General features: G+C 34.0%; 1 pseudogene; it reads left to right on the top strand.

The window, feature by feature from the left end:
- The first annotated feature begins 8,168 nt into the window (after positions 1-8,168).
- Positions 8,169-22,945, top strand: LOC127809297 (uncharacterized; annotated as a pseudogene).
- The last annotated feature ends 1,075 nt before the right edge of the window (positions 22,946-24,020 follow it).

Raw genomic sequence — 24,020 nt, 5'->3', positions numbered from 1 at the left:
ACGATTCCGAATCCATGTTTAAGATAACATTTTGATACACTAAATACACTAAAGAAAGTTTAATTATGGATTTTGGAAAGCCTTGAAAAGTTGAGTTTTAGCCATGGGTCCATAGTAGAACATTTGAAAGAAGAAAGAGACAACTTTGTTCGTTCAACGGTATTTCAAAATTGACATTATGGCTTTTGACGATTCCGAATCTATGTTAAGGATAACATTTTGATACACTAAATACACTAAAAAAAGTCTAATTTGGGATTTTGAGCAATTTTGAAATGTTGGATTTTAGCCATGAGTCCATAGGAGAACACTTGAAACAAGATAGAGACAACTTTGTTCAATCAAGAATATCTCAAAAATGACATAATGGCTTTTGACGATACCGAATCTATGTTAAAGATAACATTTTGATACACTAAATACACTAAAGAATGACTAATTTGTGATTTTGGAAAGTCTTGAAAAGTTGGGTTTTAGCCATGGGTCCGTAGTAGAACATTTGAAAGAAGAAAGAGACAACTTTGTTTAATCAATGATATCTCAAAATTGACGTAATGGCTTTTGACGATTCCGAATCGATGTTTAAGATAACATTTTGATACACTAAATACACTAAAGAAAGTTTAATAATGGATTTTGGAAATTCTTGAAAAGTTGGGTTTTAGCCATGGGTCCATAGAAGAACACTTGAAATAGGAAAGAGACAACTTTGTTCAATCAACGATATCTCAAAATTGACATAATGGCTTTTGACGATTCCGAATCTATGTCAAAGATAACATTTTGATCCACTAAATACACTAAAGAAAGTCTAATTATGGATTTTTGAATGTCTTGAAAAGTTGGGTTTTGGCCATGGGTCCATAGTAGAACACTTGAAATAGGAATGAGACAACTTTGTTGAATCAACGATATCTCAAAATTGACATAGTGGATTTTGACGATTCCGAATCTATGTTAAAGATAACATTTTGATACACTAAATACACTAAAGAAAGTCTAATTTGGGATTTTATAAAGTTTTGAAATGTTGGGTTTTAGCCATGGGTCCATAGTAGAACACTTGAAAGAGGAAAGAGACAACTTTGTTCATTCAACGATATTTCAAAATTGACATAATGGCTTTTAATGATTCCGAATCCATGTTTAAGATAACATTTTGATACACTAAATACACTAAAGAAAGTCTAATTATGGATTTTGGAAAGTCTTGAAAAGTTGGGTTTTAGGCATAGGTCCATAGTAGAACACTTCAAAGAGGAAAGAGTCAACTTTGTTCAATCAACGATATCTCAAAATTGACATAATGGATTTTGACGATTCCGAATCTATGTTAAAGATAACATTTTGATCCTCTAAATACACAAAAGAAAGTATAATTTGGGATTTTGGAAAGTTTTGAAATGTAGGGTTTTAGCCTTGGGTCTATTGTAGAACATTCGAACCAACAAAAGACAAGTTTGTTCAATCAACGATATCTCAAAATTGACTAATTTACTTTCAATGATTCCAAATCTATGTTAAACATAACATTTTGATAGACTAAATACACTAAAGAAAGTTTAATTTGGGATTTTGCGCAATTTTGAAATGTTGGATTTTAGCCATGAGTCCATAGGAGAACACTTGAAACAAGATAGAGACAACTTTGTTCAATCAAGAATATCTCAGAAATGACATAATGGCTTTTGACGATACCGAATCTATGTTAAAGATAACATTTTGATACACTAAATACACTAAAGAAAGACTAATTTGTGATTTTGGAAAGTCTTGAAAAGTTGGGTTTTAGCCATGGGTCCGTAGTAGAACATTTGAAAGAAGAAAGAGACAACTTTGTTTAATCAATGATATCTCAAAATTGACGTAATGGCTTTTGACGATTCCGAATCGATGTTTAAGATAACATTTTGATACACTAAATACACTAAAGAAAGTTTAATAATGGATTTTGGAAATTCTTTAAAAGTTGGGTTTTAGCCATGGGTCCATAGAAGAACACTTGAAATAGGAAAGAGACAACTTTGTTCAATCAACGATATCTCAAAATTGACATAATGGCTTTTGACGATTCCGAATCTATGTCAAAGATAACATTTTGATCCACTAAATACACTAAAGAAAGTCTAATTATGGATTTTTGAATGTTTTGAAAAGTTGGGTTTTGGCCATGGGTCCATAGTAGAACACTTGAAATAGGAAAGAGACAACTTTGTTGAATCAACGATATCTCAAAATTGACATAGTGGATTTTGACGATTCCGAATCTATGTTAAAGATAACATTTTGATACACTAAATACACTAAAGAAAGTCTAATTTGGGATTTTATAAAGTTTTGAAATGTTGTGTTTTAGCCATGGGTCCATAGTAGAACACTTGAAAGAGGAAAGAGACAACTTTGTTCATTCAACGATATTTCAAAATTGACATAATGGCTTTTAATGATTCCGAATCCATGTTTAAGATAACATTTTGATACACTAAATACACTAAAGAAAGTCTAATTATGGATTTTGGAAAGTCTTGAAAAGTTGGATTTTAGGCATGGGTCCATAGTAGAACACTTCAAAGAGGAAAGAGTCAACTTTGTTCAATCAACGATATCTCAAAATTGACATAATGGATTTTGACGATTCCGAATCTATGTTAAAGATAACATTTTGATCCTCTAAATACACAAAAGAAAGTATAATTTGGGATTTTGGAAAGTTTTGAAATGTAGGGTTTTAGCCTTGGGTCTATCGTAGAACATTCGAACCAACAAAAGACAAGTTTGTTCAATCAACGATATCTCAAAATTGACTAATTTACTTTCAATGATTCCAAATCTATGTTAAACATAACATTTTGATACACTAAATACACTAAAGAAAGTTTAATTTGGGATTTTGCGCAATTTTGAACTGTTGGATTTTAGCCATGAGTCCATAGGAGAACACTTGAAACAAGATAGAGACAACTTTGTTCAATCAAGAATATCTCAGAAATGACATAATGGCTTTTGACGATACCGAATCTATGTTAAAGATAACATTTTGATACACTAAATACACTAAAGAAAGACTAATTTGTGATTTTGGAAAGTCTTGAAAAGTTGGGTTTTAGCCATGGGTCCATAGTAGAACACTTGAAAGAGGAAAGAGACAACTTTGTTCAATCAACGATATCTCAAAATTGACATAATGGCTTTTGACGATTCCGGATCCATGTTAAAGATAACATTTTGATCCACTAAATACACTAAAGAAAGTTTAATTATGGATTTTGGAAAGTCTTGAAAAGTTGGGTTTTAGCCATTGGTCCATAGTAGAACACTTGAAATAGGAAAGAGACAACTTTGTTCAATCAACGATATCTCAAAATTGACATAATGGCTTTTAACGATTCCGAATCTATGTTTATGATAACATTTTGATACACTAAATACGCTAAAGAAAGACTAATTTGTGATTTTGGAAAGTCTTCAAAAGTTGGGTTTTATCCATGGGTCCATAGTAGAACTCTTGAAATAGGAAAGAGACAACTTTGTTCAATCAACGATATCTCAAAATTGACATAATGGCTTTTGACGATTCCGAATCTATGTTAAAGATAACATTTTGATCCACTAAATACACTAAAGAAAGTCTAATTATGCACTTTTGAAAGTCTTGAAAAGTTGGGTTTTGGCCATGGGTCCATAGTAGAACACTTGAAAGTGGAAAGAGACAACTTTGTTCAATCAACGATATCTCAAAATTGACATAGTGGATTTTGACGATTCCGAATCTATGTTAAGGATAACATTTTGATACACTAAATACACTAAAGAAAGTCTAATTTGGGATTTTATAAAGTTTTGAAATGTTGGGTTTTAGCCATGGGTCCATAGTAGAACATTTAAAGAAGAAAGAGACACCTTTGTTCAATCAACGATATCTGAAAATTGACATAATGGCTTTTGACGATTCCGAATCCATGTTTAAGATAACATTTTGATACACTAGATACACTAAAGTAAGTTTAATTATGGATTTTGGAAAGTCTTGAAAAGTTGGGTTTTAGCCATGGGTCCATAGTAGAACATTTGAAAGAAGAAAGAGACAACTTTGTTCAATCAATGATATCTCAAAATTGACATTATGGCTTTTGACGATTCCGAATCGATGTTTAAGATAACATTTTGATACACTAAATACACTAAAGAAAGTTTAATAATGGATTTTGGAAATTCTTGAAAAGTTGGGTTTTAGCCATGGGTCCATAGTAGAACACTTGAAAGAGGAAAGAGACAACTTTGTTCAATCAACGATATCTCAAAATTGACATAATGGCTTTTGACGATTCCGAATCTATGTTAAAGATAACATTTTGATCCACTAAATACACTAAAGAAAGTCTAATTATGGATTTTGGAAAGTCTTGAAAAGTTGGGTTTTAGCCAAGGGTCCATAGTAGAACATTTGAAAGATGGAAGAGACAACTTTGTTCATTCAACGATATTTCAAAATTGACATTATGGCTTTTGACGATTCCGAATCTATGTTAAAGATAACATTTTGATACACTAAATACACTAAAGAAAGTCTAATTATGGATTTTGGAAAGTCTTGAAAAGTTGGGTTTTAGCCATGGGTAGTAGAACACTTGAAAGAGGAAAGAGACAACTTTGTTCAATCAAGATTATCTCAGAAATGACATAATGGCTTTTGACGATACCGAATCTATGTTAAAGATAACATTTTGATACACTAAATACACTAAAGAAAGACTAATTTGTGATTTTGGAAAGTCTTGAAAAGTTGGGTTTTAGCCATGGGTCCATAGTAGAACACTTGAAAAAAGAAAGAGACAACTTTGTTCATTCAACGATATTTCAAAATTGACATAATGGCTATTGACGATTCCGAATCTATGTTAAAGATAACATTTTGATACACTAAATACACTAAAGAAAGACTAATTTGTGATTTTGGAAAGTCTTGAAAAGTTGGGTTTTAGCCATGGGTCCATAGTAGAACACTTGATATAGGAAAGAGACAACTTTGTTCAATCAACGATATCTCAAAATTGACATAATGGCTTTTAACGATTCCGAATCTATGTTTATGATAACATTTTGATACACTAAATACACTAAAGTAAGACTAATTTGTGATTTTTGAAAGTCTTGAAAAGTTGGGTCCATAGTAGAACATTTGAAAGAAGAAAGAGACAACATTGTTCAGTCAATGATATCTCAAAATTGACATAATGGCTTTTGAGGATTCCGAATCAATGTTTAAGATAACATTTTGATACACTAAATACACTAAAGAAAGTTTAATTTGGGATTTTGAGCAATTTTGAAATGTTGGATTTTAGCCATGAGTCCATAGGAGAACACTTGAAACAAGATAGAGACAACTTTGTTCAATCAAGAATATCTCAAAAATGACATAATGGCTTTTGACGATACCGAATCTATGTTAAAGATAACATTTTGATACACTAAATACACTAAAGAATGACTAATTTGTGATTTTGGAAAGTCTTGAAAAGTTGGGTTTTAGCCATGGGTCCGTAGTAGAACATTTGAAAGAAGAAAGAGACAACTTTGTTCAATCAATGATATCTCAAAATTGACATAATGGCTTTTGACGATTCCGAATCGATGTTTAAGATAACATTTTGATACACTAAATACAATAACGAAAGTTTAATAATGGATTTTGGAAATTCTTGAAAAGTTGGGTTTTAGCCATGGGTCCATAGAAGAACACTTGAAATAGGAAAGAGACAACTTTGTTCAATCAACGATATCTCAAAATTGACATAATGGCTTTTGACGATTCCGAATCTATGTTAAAGATAACATTTTGATCCACTAAATACACTAAAGAAAGTCTAATTATGGATTTTTGAAAGTCTTGAAAAGTTGGGTTTTGGCCATGGGTCCATAGTAGAACACTTGAAATAGGAATGAGACAACTTTGTTGAATCAACGATATCTCAAAATTGACATAGTGGATTTTGACGATTCCGAATCTATGTTAAAGATAACATTTTGATACACTAAATACACTAAAGAAAGTCTAATTTGGGATTTTATAAAGTTTTGAAATGTTGGGTTTTAGCCATGGGTCCATAGTAGAACACTTGAAAGAGGAAAGAGACAACTTTGTTCATTCAACGATATTTCAAAATTGACATAATGGCTTTTAATGATTCCGAATCCATGTTTAAGATAACATTTTGATCCACTAAATACACTAAAGAAAGTCTAATTATGGATTTTTGAATGTCTTGAAAAGTTGGGTTTTGGCCATGGGTCCATAGTAGAACACTTGAAATAGGAAAGAGACAACTTTGTTGAATCAACGATATCTCAAAATTGACGTAGTGGATTTTGACGATTCCGAATCTATGTTAAAGATAACATTTTGATACACTAAATACACTAAAGAAAGTCTAATTATGGATTTTGGAATGTCTTGAAAAGTTGGGTTTAGCCATGGGTCCATAGTAGAACACTTGAAAGAGGAAAGAGACAACTTTGTTGAATCAACGTGATGAGAATCATCACGAAGAACAAGCTGACTCAAATCATTCAAGTGACCCATTGCATGTTCCAGTAGGGCCAATTACAAGGGCAAGAGGTAAAAGACTTAAGGAAGCTTTGAATGGGCTGGTTCTAGATATGTGGGCCAATCAAAATTATCAAGATTCTGACCTAAAAAGCAAGCAAGACGTCATCAACATTATATGGGCTGAAGAGGGAGCTGTTGAGAGTCTTTTGAGCCAGAATACTATTAAATGAAGAGCTTGGGCCATAATGGACACTTGGGCTGACTCATTGGGGCTTGTACTTTATTATTTTGGGCTGCACATGTTGTTTTAAATCTTAGCCACATGGGTGCACGAAAATTTAATCTTGAAAACCCAATCTGACTTTTCATATTTCCAAGCATCTTTAATACTTTGAGTTTCTAGGATAATTAAGTTAGAGATTTAATATTTTGTGGGAAATCAGATTTGAATATTTCCTAGGCTAGTAATTCTGGTCTTTTGTATTTTCCTAAGTGTTTACTTTCTCTATAAATTGTACTCTCCCAACAATTGAAAATCAATCAATGAATGAGTGATTTACATTTCTGGAATTCCAGATTTGAGAGGTGCTCTTCTCTTGGGTTCTTTTATGAACTAACCGACTTATCAAGGCTTGATCAACCTTGTGGCGTCTTCAACATTTGGGGTCCTTGTTCTTTCGTGTCCAAGGGTTTCGTGTGGATCATCCAAATCTGTGTTTAGCGTTCTTTGGGTGCGTATATCTTGCATTGGTTGTGGGTTCATAGGATCAAATCCTTTTGGGTTCGCACCATCTTGGTATCAGAGCTTCGACCTAAACTCAGGTTATATCTTTGTGTCTTTTAGCTTCATTTTCGTGTTCCCTTGTTCCTTGTGTTTGTTCATGTTCTTTTAATTCTGGAAGTAACTCTCTTTGTGTCTGTTCATCTTCTCTTTGAATCTGGACGTCACTTTCTTTGTGCCTTTGTTTCAACACGTTAGTTTTTGGACGTGTAATATGTCATTTTCATAGTTCAGAATCTCATCTTTCTGGTCGTTTTGAAAACACATCAATCGGAGCTTTGTAGAGAAAGTTATAAACGTTTCTACCAAACGTGTTTTCAACACTCACCAAAATTGTCCCAACTTGATTAGTGTCCTATCTTTTGGTCAATTTAAAAAAAAAAAAAGAAAAAGAAAAGAAAAGAAAAGAGAAAGAAACAAAAAAAAAAAAAAAAAAAAAAGTGTTGTGCTGATTTGTGTTTGATATCCAAATTTCTATTCTACAAATTGTTGATCTTAAAAGCTCCTGATTCATTATTGCATTCCTCATCTTTTCCAAGTGTCAAATTGTTCTTAAAAGTTGCTGATCCACTTCCACCTTTCTCATTGTTGCATTTCTATTTTTTTCTTGATCTACTATCACATTTCTCATTGTCTCCAAGTGTTGAATTCACTATACAAGTGTTGGAATTGCCTTTGATTGAGTTGACCAGTTCTCTAAAGAGCCAATAGAGAAGACTAAGAGTGGGAAAAAGGCAAGAGTGTGAAAGATCATCATTGAGAAAAAGTCTATCAAGAGTGAAACACGAGGGAAGAGTGACATCTATTGTTGTGAGGATTTTTTTTACAGCTTTGCAAATGTCTAACAAGGAGGAATCATCAAGCGTTGGGGGTACACCAAACATGGATTTTGTTGTCAATGCTATGCAAAAACAGTTTGAGCGCTTCAATATGGTTTTTGGGGAAATAAGGGATAGGATGGATAGACAAGATGCAATGATTGCAAACTTGCAAAGGGGGGAACCTAATAGAAATCCTAATTTTAGACGACCTCTTGGGCATGGGTATGAAGAGTTTGAATCTGGAAATGAAGCAAGAAGTGAGAATGAGGAAGATTATGAGTCTGAAATTGAGATGGGAAGAAATAGACATAGAAGAGTAAGGCATGAGCGAGGTCATGGGAGAAATGCTACAAGACAAAGGAATAGGGAAGATGGGAACCTTGGTAACATTAAAATGAAGATACCTTCTTTCCAAGGTAGAAATGACCCTGAAGCTTATTTGGAGTGGGAAAAGAAGATAGAGATGATTTTTAAGTGCCATAATTATTCTGAAGCAAAAAAGGTGAAATTGGCAGTAATAGAGTTCACTGATTATGCAATCATTTGGTGGGATCAATTGGTTTTGAGTAGAAGAAGAAATGGTGAGAGGCCTGTAGCAACTTGGGGAGAAATGAAGACTCTCATGAGGAGGCGATTTATTCCTAACCATTACTTTAGAGACCTCTATCAAAAATTGCAGACCCTTATGCAAGGCTCTAAGAGTGTGGAGGAGTATTATAAAGAAATGGAGGTGGCTATGATAAGGGCTAATGTGACAGAAGATAGGGAGGCTACAATGGCTCGTTTCTTGAATGGATTAAATAGAGAGATAGCTAATATAGTGGAGTTGCAGCATTATGTGGAGTTGGAAGACATGTTGCATGTGGCAATAAAAGTAGAAAGGCAACTCAAGCGCAAGGGAGCCTCAAAATTCAATTCTGGTCCTAGTAGTTCCTTTGTGAAACAAAACTGGAAGAAAGAAGACAAGACTGATTCCAAGGGGGTTTCCAAAGGCAAGGATGAAGCTTCAACTAAAGGCAAAGGTAAAACTGATTCCCAAACTTCTAGAAACAGGGATATTAAATGCTTCAAGTGTTTGGGTACAGGTCATATAGCCTCTCAATGCCCCAACAAGAGAGTCATGATTGTGAAAAATAATGAAGTGGTAACTGATGGTGAAAGTGATGAATCCATGCCTTCACTTGAAGATGCTAGTGATGATGGGGTTGAATATGCAGTAGAAGGAGAAGCACTTGTGGTTAGAAGAGCTTTGAATTCTCAAGTTAAGGAAGATGACATGGAGCAACAAAGGGAGAACATTTTTCATACTCGCTGCCTCATACACAATAAGGTATGCAGCTTGATCATTGATGGGGGGAGTTGCACGAATGTTGCAAGTACTACATTGGTTGAGAAATTGAACTTGTCCATCATTAAACACTCCAGACCGTACAAGTTACAGTGGTTGAATGAATGTGGAGAGGTAAAAGTTACGCAGCAAGTCCTTGTTTCATTCTCAATTGGCAAGTATAGTGATGAGGTGTTATGTGATGTAGTTCCAATGCATGCCAGTCATATACTTTTGGGCAGACCATGGGAATTTGATAGAAGGGCTACTAAGGATGGGTATACAAATAGATACTCATTTATGATGAACAACATGTTGAGTGTAGATTTTGATGATTGATAATTGGCATGTGTGAATGTGAATTTATATTTTATGTTCTAACAAAGCATGAAGCCTTCATAAGGCTTACAAAGCTATTCTTTAGTGATTTCATGACACAGGTTATATATAGAAACTTCTTATACTTATATAGAGATTTCATTATATATGGAAACAAGTTTTTTAGAGAGCTTTCTAGAAATTTGAGTATTTGAGCTATGAATGGAAAGTTCTTCTTAGAATGGAAAGTCTAGAAGATATATTGAATCCTTGTTCATATATGGGAAGTTCAAAAGATATATATGGAAGTTTTTGAGGAGATTGGAGTAGTCCACTATATGGAGTTGCCATATATGTAACTTGGCGACATGGCATTGTTAATGTGGCATTTTGATGACATGGCAGCCACATGGAGCACACTCATCAAGGTTACATCTTCTCGTTGGTCTAAATATGGTAAGAGAATCATGGAGTAAATTTAAAGGTTCTTAGAAGCTTCTTTTCTTAGTTAAATATGGAAGAATTTTTGAATTGCATTCAAATGGAGAAGCTAAAGATTCAGCATTATTGTTCATCATTAATAGAGGAAATTAAGGTTTGAAAGTTAAACCTTGATTGATATTACTTTCCTTTATTGTTGATTCTATCTCATTAAAAGGATCCTCTACTCAAATCATGGAATCAATTATCCTACTCATTATGACTAATTGATATCTTCATTATGGGAGAATATTCTAAGGATATCTTGCATATATTCAGCTACACAAATTGATTCTCTTCTTGTTGTCAACATTTTTAGTATGGAAACTTGATCAATTAAGGGCTTTTGAAGTTTTGATTGATATCTTCATTGTTGGACAAATTTGCTTCATTATTTGAGAATATTTGGATGGATTTTCCACCATTTGGAGGTTTAAATTCAAATTTCAAATTAGCTATACTTGTTATGGAAGCTAAGGGGCCAATTGCACAATCAAAGGTGATTGAAGATTCAACTAGAAGTCAGAATTGATTAGTTCTTATTTATGGTCGATTTTGCAAGAATTATGAAGGATTTTGTTGATATTTTAATCCTTAAAGTCAACCATGCATTATTGGAATTGATTTGCTCATTCAAGGCTGATTGGAGATCAACAAAAGTCAAAGATCTTGATGATCAATCAAGTTAGCTGATTATAGAAGGAAAATCAAGAATTCAAATGAAGGGCTGAGATTGGCTTGAAGACTTGACACATGGAGGGCTGAGATTGATCAAGGAAAGCCTTCTCTAGCACTATATAAAAAGGTCTCTTGAAGGCTTTGGAATAACTTTTGGAAGCCCTATCATTTTCTACATCATTAGCCAAGATTCTCATTCTCTCCAAGTCTTTCTTTTCCTCTATCTTCTTGAGAGAAAACTAAGAGAGTTCTCTACACTTCATTGTATTATTTTTGAGAGAACCCTATTTTTCAATCTCTACTATCTTGTAAAGAGCGTACAAAATCCAAACTAGTGAGTGTGAGACTCCAGAAATAGTTTGGTGGTGGTGAAGCCAAGTGAAGGCTTTGGTGGTTGTAAGAAAATTTTCATATAGTGGATTTGATTGAAAATCCTAAGGAAGAGAATCCTTAGGTAGTGGATGTAAGCCATAAGGGCCGAACCACTATAAATCGCTGTGTCCTTCTTCTCTTCACTCTTTACTTATTCTTGCTTGATTATACTTATTTGTTTTTGTTTTTGTGTGGCCAAATCCTAAGGCCTACATTCTTGTTGGCTATTATATTTTGATTTGCTTTAATTGATCATTCTTTGTACTCATTTAATATTCCATTTGTTTTATTTAAAGTCTTGTTATTGTGTGCATTCAAATCACATGTTTTTCACCAAGTTGTAATTTGAAGAGTATATTGGATCTAAGCACATACTAGCACAGCTGGCGGATATCATATTATCCATCTAGTATTTAAGTGCTCCCGTACTCTCAACTACAATTTTGGTTTATATTAAATTTGTTTTCTCATATATATACGTGCATAAGTTTTGCATTAAAGTTTTTAAAAGGTGTCAATTCACCCCCCCTCTTGACTAAGTTAGAACTCAACAAGTGGTATCAGAGTGAGGTTCCTAAGAGAGTGATTAATCATCACTAGGTGTATCCATGGCATCGAGTTCACGTTTTTATGAAAATGAGGGTCGTTCTTTATCTAGGGCACCATTCTTTGATGGCACCGATTATGCATATTGGAAAACAATGATGGAAGATTTTTTAACTGCATATAGTCTTGATTTGTGGGAAATAGTTAGAGATGGTCCATATGTCCCTAAGGAAAAGGTAAAGAGAGGAGAAGTAGAAGAGATAGTAGAAAAGAGTAGAGATAAGTACACGGATGAAGATAAGAGATTAATTGCTTTAAATGCTAAGGCTAAGAGTGCATTTCATTGTGCTTTAAGTAGATCCGAATTTAATTATGTACAGTGTTGTAAATCTGCTTATGAAATTTGGAAGAAGTTAGAGTTAAAATATGAAGGTACTAGTCAAGTTAGAGAAACAAAAATAAACATGTACATACATGATTTTGAATTGTTTTCTATGAAACCTAATGAATCTATCTCTGAAATGTATACTCGCTTGACTGATATTCTTAACTCTCTTGAGTCTCTTGGTAAATCATTTTCAGATTTTGAAAAGGTACAAAAGGTTCTAAGATCTTTACCGGAGGCATGGGATCCAAAGGTGACAGCCATTCAAGAGGCCAAGGATACTAAGAAGTTGTCACTAGATGAACTAATGGGTTCACTAATGACACATGAGCTTACTCTCAAAAACAGGTATAAAAACAAAGAAGATTCTTTAAAATCTAAATCAATTGCTTTACCTGTTGCACAGGAATCCAATGGAGAGGAGGATTCAGAAGAGGAGATTGCCATGTTGGCTAGGAGGCTTCGAAACTTTATGAAAAAGAATAAAAGGAGTTTCAGCAAGACTAAGCCTGTAGAAGCCTCAAATGAAAAGAAAGTGGAGGTTACTTGCTACAAGTGTGGTAAGATTGGACACTACAAGTCCGAATGTCCCAAATCAAAGAAGGGTAGATCCAAAGGAAGGAGAAAGGAAGAGAAGAAAGATAGAAAAGCATTCAAAGCAACTTGGGATGATTCTAGTGAATCTGAATCATCTTCGAGCGATGAAGAAGAAGAAAAGGCCAACTTTTGTTTGATGGCCAAAGGAGAAAAGAACTCATCTTCCACAGATGAGGAGGTAAACACTTCCGAAATGGATGCGTTATTAGAAGAGTTTGATTTTCTGTTTAAAAAACATAAATCGGCTATTAGAGAAATCAAGGAGCTTAAGAGAGAAAATGGTAGATTAGAAAAGAAAGAGGAAGAGTACATGGAAGAAATAGATGAGTTAAACTCTAAAATTAGGAAAATGGAAGAAAATAAACCAAATGAAGTGTGTGCATTAAAAGATACTATAAATGAATTGCATGACACTATTGATAGTCTTAGGGAGCATGAATGCATTGTATGTGATCATTCTGAGTTACTAAATGAAATAACATGTTTAAAAGAAAAGAATGAGCACTTGGAAAAATCATTTTTAAAATTCTCTTTGAGTTCCAGTAAATTGGATTCTTTGCTTGCATCTCAAAAACCATATTTTGAAAAAGCTGGTCTTGGTTTTGACCCTAGTAAACTAAAAGAGAAAATCCAAAAAAACTGGTTCTTCCACTCATCTTACTCATTCTAGGTGTGTGCATCATGCTAGAATCATTAAAGGAGCAAAATATCTCCCTAGAGCTAAATATGCAAAACTAGCTAGAACTAGAAATAATAAAGTTGTTAAAACTAGGAGTTTTTGGATTCCTAAGGGTTTAAATGATCAAAAAGCTAAGGAACATATATTTGATACATATGGCTATGATTTCATGTTCTCTAACCCCCAAGGACCCAAAGTTTGGGTACCTAAGGTTCCTTGATTTGCTTAATAGGTGTGCTTGAAGGCCAAAGGTACTTCAAGCCAATGGTTCTTGGACAGCGGATGTTCAAGGCACATGACTGGAGATGCCACCTTATTTTCGTCTCTTAAAGCTAAAAAGCATGGAGGTAATGTTACTTTTGGTGATGGCTCAAAAGGGAAAATTGTAGGTATTGGAAATGTGGGTAATCCTTCTAAACTCATGTTTGAAGATGTCTTATTTGTGAGTGGCTTATCCTACAACTTGCTTAGCATAAGTCAATTAATTGACAAAGGCTACATGGTTGCATTTGAAGGTAATGAGTGCTTGATTAAAGATTCTTTAAATAAGATTGTTTTAAAAGGCATTAGAGAAGGAAACATTTATGTGCTAAATCTGAATTCTTTATGTGTTAATGATGCTACTTGTCTTATGGTGAATGATAACTCTATGGATCTATGGCATAGAAGATTAGGTCATATTAGCACATCTACTCTTTCTAAACTAATAAAGAAAAATCTGATTAGAGGAGTGCCTAAATTGAATTTGAATGACCTACATATGTGTGATGCATGCATTAGAGGAAAACAAGTTAGAGAGTCATTTAAATCAAAACAAGATGTTACCACAACTAGGCCATTAGAATTACTTCATTTAGATTTGTTTGGTCCTAGTAGGGTTAAAAGTTTAGGTGGTAAATCATATGCATTTGTGATTGTGGATGACTTTTCTCGTTTTACTTGGTGCTTGTTTATTTCTCATAAAAGTGAGGCATTACATGTTTTTGATAGTCAAATTCGAAAACTACAAAATCAACGAAATGCATGTGTAATTAAGATTAGGAGTGATCATGGTGGTGAGTTTGATAACTTTGGTTTTGGTGAGTTATGTGATAAATATGGTATTTCTCATAATTTTTCTGCACCTAGGTCTCCACAACAAAATGGAGTAGTTGAAAGAAAAAATAGGTCATTACAAGAAATTGGTAGAACTATATTAATTGAAAGTGGTTTACCTAAGTCATTTTGGGCTGAAGCAATTAATCATGCAAGTTATGTGTTAAATAGGTTGTCTATTAGAAAAGGGCTAAATAAGACACCATATGAACTTTGGCATGGTAAGACACCTAAAGTAGATTATCTTAGACCATTTGGGTGTAAATGTTACATTTTGAACACTAAATATAATTTGGATAAGTTTGATGCTAAATCTGATGTAGGTTCTTTGGTTGGTTTTTCTTCTACTAGTAGAGCATATAGAGTTTATAACTCTAGGACAAAAATAATAGAAGAGTCCATTCATGTAAAATTTGATGAATCACTAGCTAAGGGATCTAATATTGAAGAAGATGAAGATGTAGTTTTTGAACCACAAATAGAGTCTAGTTTAAAGGAATCTACACCTAATAACATGGATTCATATATAGAAGCAGATAAATTGGAAAATGAGACTCACTTAGAATCGCAAGAAAATAATGAATTGATAGGTCCTTTGCATGATCAAAATTGGTATCAAATTAAAAATAAGCACCGACATCCTAAAGAATTAATAATAGGTGACATTTCTCATGGAGTTAGAACTAGATCATCTCATGGTGTGCATCCTTTTAGTTCTCTTGCTTTGATTTGTGAAATTGAGCCTAAGTGTATTAATGATGCTCTAAAAGCACCCGATTGGGTAATAGCAATGCAAGAAGAGTTAAATGAGTTTGAAAGAAACGAAGTGTGGAGTTTAGTTCCTAAACCTGAAAATCATTCTATTATTGGTACAAAATGGGTTTTCAAAAACAAAATGGATGAAAATGGAAAAGTGGTTAGGAATAAGGCTAGATTAGTGGCACAAGGATATAGTCAAGAAGAAGGAGTAGATTATGATGAGTCGTTTGCACCGGTAGCTAGAATAGAAGCTATTAGGTTGTTAATGGCATTTGCATGCTTTAAAGGTTTTAAATTGTTTCAAATGGATGTTAAGAGTGCATTTTTAAATGGCTTTATTCAAGAAGATGTTTATGTGAAGCAACCCCCTGGTTTTGAAAATCAAAAGTTCCCAAATCATGTTTACAAGCTTTTTAAATCTCTTTATGGCTTAAAACAAGCTCCTAGAGCGTGGTATGATCGTTTATCAAAGTTCTTGCTTCAAAATGATTTTAATCGTGGGAAAATTGATAGTACTTTGTTTGTGAAGCATAAAAATAATGATTTGCTTATTGTACAAGTGTATGTGGATGATATTATTTTTGGATCAACTAATGATTCTTTGTGTAAAGATTTTGCTGATTGTATGAGTGGTGAATTCCAAATGAGCATGATGGGTGAACTAATGTTCTTTTTAGGTTTGCAAATAAAACAAAGTGAGAATGGCATTCACATTAGTCAAGCTAAATATACTAAAGATTTGCTATTTAGATTTGGCATGGATTTAGCTAAACCTTGTATTACCCCCATGGCTGCAAATACAAAGCTTGATAGTGACATAAATGGTAATGAAGTAGACCAAAAGCTATATAGATCTATGATTGGCTCACTGTTATATCTTACTGCATCTAGACCCGATATTATGCATGCTGTGTGTTTGTGTGCTAGATTTCAATCTAATCCTAGACAATCACACTTAATTGCGGTAAAACGGATTTTTAGATACTTAAAAGATACCTCTACTCTTGGTCTTTGGTATGATAAGAGTTCTTTATTTGATTTGTATGCTTATAGTGACTCGGATTATGCTGGTTGTAGATTGGATAGAAAAAGTACTACGGGCACTTGTCAATTTCTAGGAAATAAGCTCATTTCATGGTTTTCTAAGAAACAATCAAGTGTAGCACTCTCCACTACTGAAGCTGAGTATATGGCCATAAGTAGTTGCACTTCACAATTGCTTTGGATTAAACAACAATTAGAGGATTTTGGTTTAGAGTTCAAGAATATTTCCATTTATTGTGATAACACAAGTGCTATCCACTTATCTAAGAATCCGGTGTATCATAGCAAAGCTAAACACATAGAAGTTAGACATCATTTTATTAGAGAGCATGTGTTACGAGGTGATATTGTGATTAAATATGTGGATACCAAGAATCAACTTGCTGATATTTTTACTAAGCCTCTTTCAAATGAAAATTTTCTTTTTCTTCGAAACTCACTTGGTATGATTCCTATTCCCTAATTGTATTTTTTTTTCTTTCTCATGTATTTTTTTGATAGATTACAAAAAAGGGGGAGAGAAAATATGTAGCTAAATGGTGTTTTTAAAAGGATAAGAGGGAGACTAAATTAAGGGGGAGAGAGCAAGTTAAGGGGGAGCCTAAATTAAGGGGGAGCAAGAGCAAGATTAAGGGAAAATCATATTTTTGTTAAATCATTTAAGTATAGCTTCTTTCACGTTTTTGCAATCATCAAAAAGGGGGAGATTGTTGAGTGTAGATTTTGATGATTGATAATTGGCATGTGTGAATGTGAATTTATATTTTATGTTCTAACAAAGCATGAAGCCTTCATAAGGCTTACAAAGCTATTCTTTAGTGATTTCATGACACAGGTTATATATAGAAACTTCTTATACTTATATAGAGATTTCATTATATATGGAAACAAGTTTTTAGAGAGCTTTCTAGAAATTTGAGTATTTGAGCTATGAATGGAAAGTTCTTCTTAGAATGGAAAGTCTAGAAGATATATTGAATCCTTGTTCATATATGGGAAGTTCAAAAGATATATATGGAAGTTTTTGAGGAGATTGGAGTAGTCCACTATATGGAGTTGCCATATATGTAACTTGGCGACATGGCATTGTTAATGTGGCATTTTGATGACATGGCAGCCACATGGAGCACACTCATCAAGGTTACATCTTCTCGTTGGTCTAAATATGGTAAGAGATTCATGGAGTAAATTTAAAGGTTCTTAGAAGCTTCTTTTCTTAGTTAAATATGGAAGAATTTTTGAATTGCATTCAAATGGAGAAGCTAAAGATTCAGCATTATTGTTCATCATTAATAGAGGAAATTAAGGTTTGAAAGTTAAACCTTGATTGATATTACTTTCCTTTATTGTTGATTCTATCTCATTAAAAGGATCCTCTACTCAAATCATGGAATCAATTATCCTACTCATTATGACTAATTGATATCTTCATTATGGGAGAATATTCTAAGGATATCTTGCATATATTCAGCTACACAAATTGATTCTCTTCTTGTTGTCAACATTTTTAGTATGGAAACTTGATCAATTAAGGGCTTTTGAAGTTTTGATTGATATCTTCATTGTTGGACAAATTTGCTTCATTATTTGAGAATATTTGGATGGATTTTCCACCATTTGGAGGTTTAAATTCAAATTTCAAATTAGCTATACTTGTTATGGAAGCTAAGGGGCCAATTGCACAATCAAAGGTGATTGAAGATTCAACTAGAAGTCAGAATTGATTAGTTCTTATTTATGGTCGATTTTGCAAGAATTATGAAGGATTTTGTTGATATTTTAATCCTTAAAGTCAACCATGCATTATTGGAATTGATTTGCTCATTCAAGGCTGATTGGAGATCAACAAAAGTCAAAGATCTTGATGATCAATCAAGTTAGCTGATTATAGAAGGAAAATCAAGAATTCAAATGAAGGGCTGAGATTGGCTTGAAGACTTGACACATGGAGGGCTGAGATTGATCAAGGAAAGCCTTCTCTAGCACTATATAAAAAGGTCTCTTGAAGGCTTTGGAATAACTTTTGGAAGCCCTATCATTTTCTACATCATTAGCCAAGATTCTCATTCTCTCCAAGTCTTTCTTTTCCTCTATCTTCTTGAGAGAAAACTAAGAGAGTTCTCTACACTTCATTGTATTATTTTTGAGAGAACCCTATTTTTCAATCTCTACTATCTTGTAAAGAGCGTACAAAATCCAAACTAGTGAGTGTGAGACTCCAGAAATAGTTTGGTGGTGGTGAAGCCAAGTGAAGGCTTTGGTGGTTGTAAGAAAATTTTCATATAGTGGATTTGATTGAAAATCCTAAGGAAGAGAATCCTTAGGTAGTGGATGTAAGCCATAAGGGCCGAACCACTATAAATCGCTGTGTCCTTCTTCTCTTCACTCTTTACTTATTCTTGCTTGATTATACTTATTTGTTTTTGTTTTTGTGTGGCCAAATCCTAAGGCCTACATTCTTGTTGGCTATTATATTTTGATTTGCTTTAATTGATCATTCTTTGTACTCATTTAATATTCCATTTGTTTTATTTAAAGTCTTGTTATTGTGTGCATTCAAATCACATGTTTTTCACCAAGTTGTAATTTGAAGAGTATATTGGATCTAAGCACATACTAGCACAGCTGGCGGATATCATATTATCCATCTAGTATTTAAGTGCTCCCGTACTCTCAACTACAATTTTGGTTTATATTAAATTTGTTTTCTCATATATATACGTGCATAAGTTTTGCATTAAAGTTTTTAAAAGGTGTCAATTCACCCCCCCTCTTGACTAAGTTAGAACTCAACACAACAGACCCGTTACACTTGTACCATTGACTCCTAAGCAAGTTTATGAAGATCAAGTCAAGATGCAAAAAGAGAGAGTAAAAAAAAAGAATGAATTGAAAAATGAGGGAGAGAATTCAAAAAGAAAAGAAAGTGGAAATGAGAGAAAAATTGAGAGCTCAAAAAAAGGAATTCCAAAGAAAAAAGAAAAAGAGGAGAGAAAAGTGAGTTTTTATGCAAAAAAGAGCGAAGTGAGGAGTGCCTTGCTTGCTAGACAGCATTTGCTTGTGCTTGTCTACAAAGAGACTTGTTTGAACACTAACACTCTTAACTTACCTCTTCCTAGTGTTGTTGAATCTTTGTTACAGGAATTTGAAGATGTATTCCCTGAAGATATTCCTCCTGGCTTACCACCCATTAGAGGAATTGAACATCAAATTGACTTCATTCCTGGAGCAACAATTCCCAACCGTCCAGCTTATAGAAGCAATCCTGAAGAAACCAAAGAACTTCAAAGGCAAGTTCAGGAGCTCATGGAAAAGGGGTATGTAAGAGAAAGTTTGAGTCCTTGTGCTGTTCCAGTTCTTCTTGTTCCTAAGAAAGATGGATCATGGAGAATGTGCATTGATTGTAGGGCTGTGAATAACATCACGGTAAAGTATCGCCATCCCATTCCTAGACTAGATGATATGCTAGATGAATTGCAAGGATCTAGTATTTTCTCTAAAATTGACTTGAAATCTGGATACCATCAAATTAGGATGAGGGAAGGGGATGAGTGGAAAACTGCATTCAAAACAAAACATGGGCTTTATGAGTGGTTAGTCATGCCATTTGGACTCACAAATGCACCAAGCACTTTCATGAGACTAATGAATCATGTATTGCGTGCATTCATTGGAAAATTTGTTGTGGTTTATTTTGATGATATCTTGATATATAGCAAAAATCTTGAAAAGCATATGAGTCATTTGCATTGTGTCCTTAATGTGTTGAGAAAGGAAAAATTGTATGCTAACTCGAAAAAGTGTTGTTTTTGCATGGAAAAGATTGTTTTCCTTAGTTTTGTTGTAAGTACACAAGGGGTAGAAGTTGATGAAGAAAAGGTAAGGGCTATAAAAGACTGGCCAACACCTACAAACATCACTGAGGTGAGAAGCTTTCATGGCTTAGCTAGTTTTTATAGACGCTTTGTAAAGGATTTTAGCACAATTGCTGCACCACTCACTGAGGTCATTAAGAAATCTGTTGGATTTAAATGGGAAAAGGCACAAGATCATGCATTTCATGTTCTTAAAGAAAAGTTGTGTTCTGCACCTGTGTTGGCATTACTTGACTTTCACAAAACTTTTGAGATTGAATGTGATCCCTCAGGAATTGGTATAGGAGCTGTTTTGATGCAGGAAGGAAGACCTATTGCTTATTTTAGCGAGAAGTTAAGTGGCGCTGCTTTGAATTATCCCACATATGACAAGGAACTCTATGCACTTAAGAGAGCATTAGAGACTTGGCAACACTACCTTTGGCCTAAGCAATTTGTCGTTCACACTGATCACCAATCTTTGAAGCACATAAAGGGTCAAGGAAAGTTGAACAAGAGACATGCACGATGGCTGGAATTCATTGAACCATTTCCCTATGTCATCAAATACAAGCAAGGAAAGGAGAATGTTGTTGCAGATGCATTGTCTAGAAGGTATGTTCTTCTTACTTCTCTAGATGCAAGATTGCTTGGATTTGAACATATCAAAGAGTTGTATGCAAATGATGTTGATTTTGCTAATGTGTTTCTTGCTTGTGAGAAAAATGCAATTGGTAAGTTTTATAGAGTTGAGGGATGCTTGTTTAAAGAAAATAAGCTTTGTGTGCCTCAATGTTCTATACGAGAATTGCTTGTTAGGGAAGCTCATGGGGGAGGTCTAATGGGACATTTTGGTGAAAAAAAGACCTTAGATGTGTTGCATGAACATTTCTTTTGGCCAAAAATGAAACGAGACGTAAAAAGGATTTGTGATAAATGCATAACATGTAGGAAGGCAAAATCCAAAGTCTTACCACATGGTTTGTATAAACCTTTGCCTGTACCAAATGAACCTTGGGTAGACATTTCTATGGACTTTGTTTTGGGGCTACCTAGGTCAAGGAGGGGAATGGATTCCATTTTCGTGGTTGTTGATAGGTTTTCTAAGATGGCACATTTCATTCCATACCATAAAACTGATGATGCCACTCATGTTGCTGATTTGTTCTATAAAGAAATTGTGAGACTTCACGGAGTTCCCAAAAGCATTGTGTCGGATAGGGATACAAAGTTTCTTAGTTACTTTTGGAAAGTTTTGTGGGGAAAGATAGGTACTAAATTGTTGTTTTCTACTGCTTATCATCCACAAACTGATGGGCAAACTGAAGTTGTTAATAGAACTTTAACTCAATTGCTCAGAACCGTTATTCAAAAGAATTTGAAAAATTGGGAAGATTGCTTGCCATTCATTGAATTTGCATATAATAGGAATGTTCATTCGTCTACAGAATATTCTCCTTTTGAAATAGTGTATGGTTTCAATCCACTAACTCCTTTGGATTTGTTACCATTGCCTGTTAATGAGAAAGCAAGTCTTGATGGAAAAAAAGAAAGCTGAAATGGTGAGGCAAATGCATGAACGTGTCAAGCAGCAAATTGAGAAGAAAAATGAGCAATATGCATCCAAGGCCAACAAAGGAAGAAGGCGTGTTATTTTTGAACCTGGAGATTGGGTGTGGGTGCATATGCGCAAAGAAAGGTTTCCAGCTCAATGGAAGTCTAAATTGGCTCCTAGAGGAGATGGTCCATTCCAAGTTCTTGAGAGGATCAATGACAATGCCTACAAGATAGATTTACCTGGTGAGTATAATATCAGTGCTACCTTTAATGTTTCTGATCTATCTCCATTTGATGCAGGTGAAGATTCGAGGACGAATCCTTTTGAGGAGAGAGGGAATGATGAGAATCATCACGAAGAACAAGCTGACTCAAATCATTCAAGTGACCCATTGCATGTTCCAGTAGGGCCAATTACAAGGGCAAGAGGTAAAAGACTTAAAGAAGCTTTGAATGGGCTGGTTCTAGATATGTGGGCCAATCAAAATTATCAAGATTCTGACCTAAAAAGCAAGCAAGACGTCATCAACATTATATGGGCTGAAGAGGGAGCTGTTGAGAGTCTTTTGAGCCAGAATACTATTAAATGAAGAGCTTGGGCCATAATGGACACTTGGGCTGACTCATTGGGGCTTGTACTTTATTATTTTGGGCTGCACATGTTGTTTTAAATCTTAGCCACATGGGTGCACGAAAATTTAATCTTGAAAACCCAATCTGACTTTTCATATTTCCAAGCATCTTTAATACTTTGAGTTTCTAGGCTAATTAAGTTAGAGATTTAATATTTTGTGGGAAATCAGATTTGAATATTTCCTAGGCTAGTAATTATGGTCTTTTGTATTTTCCTAAGTGTTTACTTTCTCTATAAATTGTACTCTCCCAACAATTGAAAATCAATCAATGAATGAGTGATTTACTTTTCTGGAATTCCAAATTTGAGAGGTGCTCTTCTCTTGGGTTCTTTTATGAACTAACCGACTTATCAAGGCTTGATCAACCTTGTGGCGTCTTCAACATTCGGGGTCCTTGTTCTTTCGTGTCCAAGGGTTTCGTGTGGATCATCCAAATCTGTGTTTAGCGTTCTTGGGGTGCGTATATCTTGCATTGGTTGTGGGTTCATAGGATCAAATCCTTTTGGGTTCGCACCACAACGATATCACAAAATTAACATAATGGCTTTTGACGATTCTGAATCTATGTTAAAGATAACATTTTGATCCACAAAATACACTAAGGAAAGTCTAATTCGGGATTTTTGAAAGTTTTGAAATGTTGGGTTTTAGCCATGGGTCCATAGTAGAACATTTGAAAGAAGAAAGAGACAACATTGTTCAATGAACGATATCACAAAACTGACATAATGACTTTTGACGATTCCGAATCTATGTTAAAGATAACATTTTGATAAACTAAATACACTAAAGAAAGTCTAATTATGGATTTTGGAATGTCTTGAAAAGTTGGGTTTAGCCATGGGTCCATAGTAGAACACTTGAAAGAGGAAAGAGACATCTTTGTTCTATCAACGATATCACAAAATTAACATAATGGCTTTTGACGATTCTGAATCTATGTTAAAGATAACATTTTGATCCACAAAATACACTAAGGAAAGTCTAATTCGGGATTTTTGAAAGTTTTGAAATGTTGGGTTTTAGCCATGGGTCCATAGTAGAACATTTGGAAGAAGAAAGAGACAACATTTTTCAATCAAGGATATCTCAAAATTGACATAATGGCTTTTGATGATTCCGAATCTATGTTTAAGATAACATTTTGATACACTAAATACACTAAAGAAAGTCTAATTGTGGATTTTGGAAAGTCTTGAAAAGTTGGGTTTTAACCATGGGTCCATAGTAAAACACTTGAAATAGAAAAGAGACAACTTTGTTCAATGAACGATATCTCAAAATTGACATAATGGATTTTGACGATTCCAAATCTATGTTAAAGATAACATTTTGATCCTCTAAATACACTAAAGAAAGTATAATTTTGGATTTTGGAAAGTTTTGAAATGTTGGGTTTTAGCCTTGGGTCTATCGTAGAACATTCGAACAAAAAAAAAAAAAAACAACTTTGTTCAATCAACGATATCTCAAAATTGACTAATTTCTTTCTACGATTCCAAATCTATGTTAAACATAACATTTTGATACACTAAATACACT

This window comes from Diospyros lotus, chromosome 9 (genome assembly GCF_014633365.1).
Source record: "Diospyros lotus cultivar Yz01 chromosome 9, ASM1463336v1, whole genome shotgun sequence".
NCBI classification, from domain to species: Eukaryota; Viridiplantae; Streptophyta; class Magnoliopsida; order Ericales; family Ebenaceae; genus Diospyros; species Diospyros lotus.
Note: the sequence above shows the minus strand (reverse complement) of the source record. Positions and strands in the feature narration are given on the sequence as shown.